Consider the following 6,000-nt stretch of genomic DNA (forward strand, 5'->3'; position numbering starts at 1 on the left):
GGGTTACGGCAAAAACTGGATGCACTTTGTGTACAAAACGGACAATCTGTTTCGAGATATCAGGGTTTCATACGGAAACTTGTCTGTTACAACAGGCATTTCAAATGAACTACGAAAAGGTTGAAAGTTGGCATGGTATCATCATAATAGTTGTGGAGAGAAAGTCTTCACTTTTTCTTCGCTTGTGTACTTTGCTTATTGTGCCGTAACCATGGATAATCTTCATTCATTTAACAGGGTGCTTGGGTCAGCCTTGACTTTGAAGGGAGGAATTTCATGAAACTTTCCATAATCTTCAGACTTGTCTGTCTTGCCCTCCACTCCCACGATGTCCCTTTTTCCTGAAAGAACTATGTGGCGCTTCGGCTCATCGTATGATGTATTCGCTTCCTTATCTTTTCTTTTTCTCGTTTTGGTAGACATGTCCTTCACATAGAAAACATGCGCCACATCATTGGCTAGGACGAATGGTTCGTCAGTGTACCCAAGATTGTTCAGATCCACTGTTGTCATTCCGTACTATGGGTCTACCTGTACCCCGCCTCCTGACAGATTGACCCATTTGCACTTAAACAAAGGTACCTTAAAATCATGTCCATAGTCAAGTTCCCATATGTCCACTATGTAACCATAATATGTGTCCTTTCCCCTCTTGGTTGCTGCATCAAAGCGGACATGGCTGTTTTGGTTGGTGCTCTTTTGATCTTGGGCGATCGTGTAAAATGTATTCCCATTTATCTCGTATCCTTTGTAAGTCAATACAGTCGAAGATGGTCCCCTGGACAATGAGTACAGCTCATCGCAAACAGTGTTGTCACCTCTGAGACGTGTTTCCAACCAACTGCTGAAAGTCCTGATGTGTTAACATGTAATCCAGTCGTCACACTGCTCCGGGTGTTTGGAGCGCAGACTGTTCTTGTGTTCATCGACATATGGGGTCACCAAGGTAGAGTTCTGTAGAACTGTGTAGTGTGCTTGAGACCAAGAATGCCCGTCCCTGCATATTATTGAGTCCCCTCCAAGCGTGCCTTTTCCAGTCAGTCTCCCCTCATACCGCGATATAGGGAGACCTATCTTCTTAAGGCCAGGAATGAAGTCAACACAAAGCCCCATGACATCCTCTGTTTGATGGCCCATGGAGATGCTTCCTTCTGGCCCAGCGCGGTTAAGGACATATTTCTTTAGGACTCCCATGAACCTCTCAAAGGGGAACATATTGTGTAGAAATACGGGGCCAGAATGACAATCTCGTCGACTAGATGAACTAGGACGTGCGTCATGATATTGAAGAAGGATGGTGGGAACACCAGCTCGAAACTAACAAGACATTGTGCTACATCACTCCTTAGCCTTGGTATGATTTCTGGATCGATCACCTTCTGAGAGATTGCATTGAGGAATGCACATAGCTTCACAATGGCTAATCAGACATTTTTCGGTAGAATCCCCCTCAATGCAACCGGAAGAAGTTGCGTCATAATCACGTGGCAGTCATGAGACTTTAGGTTCTGGAACTTTTTCTCTGGCATATTTATTATTCCATTTCTATTCGACGAGAAGCCAGACGGGACCTTCATACTAAGCAGGCATTCAAAGAAGATTTCCTTCTCTTCTTTGGTAAGAGCGTAGCTGGCAGGAACTTCATACTGCTTTGGAGGCATGCCGTCTTTTTCGTGCAAATATTGCAGGTCCTCCCGTGCCTCCGGTGTATCTTTTGTGTTCCCATACACGCCCAAGAAGCCTAGCAGGTTCACGCAAAGTTTCTTCGTCACGTGCATCACACCGATTGAAGAGCGGACCTCCAGGTCTTTCCAGTAGGGTAGGTCCCAAAATATAGATATCTTCTTCCACATGGGTGCGCGTCCCTCGGCGTCATTCGAAACAGATAGTCCGCCGGGACCCTTTCCAAAGATTATGTGTAAATCATTGACCATAGCAAGTACATGATCACTGGTACGCATGGCAGGCCTCTTCCGGTGATCTGCCTCGCCTTTGAAATGCTTGCCTTTCTTTCAACAATGATGGTTGGTCGGAAGAAATCAATGATGGCCGAGGTACACATTCTTCCTGCATTTGTCCAGCTATATACTTTCGGTGTCAGCTAAACAGTGCGTGCATGCGTGGTATCCCTTGTTTGTCTGTCCTGAAAGTTTACTGAGAGCGGAACAATCGTTGATGGTTACAAACAGCAATGCATGCAGGTTATATTCCTCCTGTTTGTGCTCATCCCACACACGTACACCGTTTCCATTCCACAGTTGTAAAAGTTCTTCAACTAATGGCCTTAGGTACACATCAATGTCGTTGCCGGGTTGCTTAGGGCCTTGGATGTGAGCTGGCATCATAATGAACTTCCTCTTCATGCACATCCAAGGAGGAAGGTTATACATACATATAGTCACGGGCCAGGTGCTATGATTGCTACTCTGCTCCCCGAAAGGATTAATGCCATCCGCGCTTAAACCAAACCATACGTTCCTTGGGTCACCTGCAAACTCAGCCTAGTACTTTCTCTCGATTTTTCTCCACTGCGACCCGTCAGCGGGTGCTCTCAACTTCCCGTATTTCTTACGGTCCTCTCTATGCCATCGCATCAACTTGGTGTTGGGGAACGTAGTAATTTCAAAAAAATTCCTACGCACACGCAAGATCATGGTGATGCATAGCAACGAGAGGGGAGAGTGTTGTCCACGTACCCTCGTAGACTGAAAGCGGAAGCGTTAACACAACGCGGTTGATGTAGTCGTACGTCTTCACGATCCGACCGATCAAGTACCGAATGCACGGCACCTCCGAGTTCAGCACATCAGCTCGATGACGTCCCTCGAACTCCGATCCAGCCGAGTGTTGAGGGAGAGTTTCGTCAGCACGACGGCGTGGTGACGATGATGATGTTCTACCGACGCAGGGCTTCGCCTAAGCACCGCTACGATATTATCGAGGTGTAATATGGTGGAGGGGGGCACCGCACACGGCTAAAAGATCGTTGATCAATTGTGTGTAGAGAGGTGCCCCCCTGCCCCCGTATATAAAGGAGCAAGGGGAGGCCGCCGGCCAAGGGAGGAGAGGCGCGCTAGGAGGAGTGCTACTCCTACCGGGAGTAGGACTCCCCCCTTTCCATGTTGGACTAGGAGAGGAAGGGGGAAAGGTGGAGGGGAGGAAGGAAGGGGGGGGGCGCCGCCCCCCTCTCCTTGTCCTATTCGGACTGCGGGGGGAGGGGCGCGCGGCCCTGCCCTGCCCTCCTCTCCTCTCTTCCACCTAGGCCCAATAAGGCCCATTAAGTTACCGGGGGGTTCCGGTAACCTCCCGGTACTCCGGAAATATCCCGATTTCACCCGGAACACTTCCGATGTCCAAACATAGGCTTCCAATATATCAATCTTTATGTCTCAACCATTTCGAGACTCCTCGTCATGTCCATGATAATATCCGGGACTCCGAACAACCTTCGTTACATCAAAACATATAAACTCATAATATAATTGTCATTGTAACGTTAAGCGTGCGGACCCTACGGGTTCGAGAACTATGTAGACATGACCGAGACACCTCTCCGGTCAATAACCAATAGCGGAACCTGGATGCTCATATTGGTTCCCACATATTCTATGAAGATCTTTATCGGTCAGACCGCATAACAACATACGTTGTTCCCTTTGTCATCGGTATGTTACTTGCCCGAGATTCGATCGTCGGTATCTCGATACCTAGTTCAATCTCGTTACCGGAAAGTCTCTTTACTTGTTCCGTAATACATCATCCCGCAACTAACTCATTAGTTACAATGTTTGCAAGGCTTATAGTGATGTGCATTATCGAGTGGGCCCAGAGATACCTCTCCGACAATCGGAGTGACAAATCCTAATCTCGAAATACGCCAACCCAACAAGTACCTTTGGAGACACCTGTAGAGCACCTTTATAATCACCCAGTTACGTTGTGATGTTTGGTAGCACACAAAGTGTTCCTCTGGTAAATGGGAGTTGCATAATCTCATAGTCATAGGAACATGTATAAGTCATGAAGAAAGCAATAGCAACATACTAAACGATCGAGTGCTAAGCTAACAGAATGGGTCAAGTCAATCACATCATTCTCCTAATGATGTGATCCCGTTAAATGACAACTCATGTCTATGGCTAGGAAACATAACCATCTTTGATCAACGAGCTAGTCAAGTAGAGGCATACTAGTGACACTCTGTTTGTCTATGTATTCACACAAGTATTATGTTTCCGGTTAATACAATTCTAGCATGAATAATAAACATTTATCATGATATAAGGAAATAAATAACAACTTTATTATTGCCTCTAGGGTATATTTCCTTCACTTGGCATGCTCTTCGTTTCTGAACGGACGTTTCAACCGTGGTATTATAGGAGCATACCACATCACCTTCGCAGGAACCCTCTTCCTGGGGGGCTCGCCATCAACATCACCAGAGTCATCTCATCTGATCTTATACCGCAATGCACCGCATACCAGGCATGCGTTCAAATCCTCGTACGCACCGTGGTAGAGGATGCAGTCATTAAGGCATGCATGTATCTTCTGCACCTCCAATCCTAGAGGGCATACGACCTTCTTTGCTGCGTACGTACTGTCGGGCAATTCGTTATCATTTGGAAGCTTCTTCTTGAATATTTCCAGTAGCTTCTCAAATCCTTTTTCAGGCACAGCATTCTGTGCCTTCCACTGCAGCAATTCTAGTATGGTACCGAGCTTTGTGTTGCCATCTTTGCAATTGGGGTTCAACCCTTTTTTGTGATCCTCTAACATGCGATCGAACTTCGACTTCTCCTTTTGACTTTCACATTGTGTCCTTGCATCAACAATAACCCGGCGGAGATCATCATCATCGGGCACATCGTCTGGTTCCTCTTGATCTTCAGCAGCTTCCCCCGTTGCAGCATCACCGCATTTAGGGGGCACATAGTTGTCATCGTCCTCTTCTTCTTCGCTGTCTTCCATCATAACCCCTATTTCTCCGTGCTTCGTCCAAACATTATAGTGTGGCATGAAACCCTTATAAAGCAGGTGGGTGTGAAGGATTTTCCGGTCAGAGAAAGACTTCGTATTCCCACAATTAGGGCATGGACAACACATAAAACCATTTTGCTTGTTTGCCTCAGCCACTTCGAGAAAATTATGCACGCCCTTAATGTACTCGGAGGTGTGTTTGTCACCGTGCATCCATTGCCGGTTCATCTGCATGCATTATATATAATTATGTGTGTCAAAAGTAAGAAAATTAGACAAGTATCTATCTAAAGTAAGAATATTTTTCATTCATAAAGAAGATAAGAACAAGAGGCTCACCACGGTGGTGCCGGCGACGAGATCGCGCGGGCGATCGACGGCGGTGAATACAGGGACGGGACGTGGCGGACTGCTAAACCTACAGAAATCTCGGGAAAAAAGGATCTCGGAGGTCGAGTTTCGAGAGGAGAAAGCCTAACTAGTGTGGCTCGGGCATTTCATCGAACACCTCATATGCATAGGAGGTGAGCTAGATCACCAGAAAGCTCTCCCCTCGCCGGCCAGAAAAAGTAGAGCAGTGTGGAGTGCTCTGCTCGACGGCAAGGGGGTATATATAGCCACCTCATTGGTCCCGGTTCGTGGCTCGAACCGGGACTAAAGGCCCCCCTTCTGTCCTGGTTCTAGGCACCAGCCGGGACCAATGGCTGTGGGCCAGGAGCGAGGACCATTGGTCCCGGTTCGTGCCTAGAACCGGGACAAATGTGTCCACACGAACCAGGACAAATGCCTCCCGAGGCCCGGCCGGCCCCCTGGGCGCATGAACCGGGACGTATGCCCCCCATGGTACCCAGTTCGTGACTTAACAAGGACTAATGGGCTGGCCAGGCCTGAACCAAAGTGTTTTCTACTAGTGTGGTGTCGTCTCAACGGATTTAGATGGTGCTCTATTTAACGTGAATGCAACTGACTCTAATGCATAACCCCAAAACGATAGTGGTAAATCGGTAAGAGACATCA

This window comes from Aegilops tauschii, chromosome 5, assembly GCF_002575655.3.
Source record: "Aegilops tauschii subsp. strangulata cultivar AL8/78 chromosome 5, Aet v6.0, whole genome shotgun sequence".
In the NCBI taxonomy this organism is placed as follows: Eukaryota; Viridiplantae; Streptophyta; class Magnoliopsida; order Poales; family Poaceae; genus Aegilops; species Aegilops tauschii.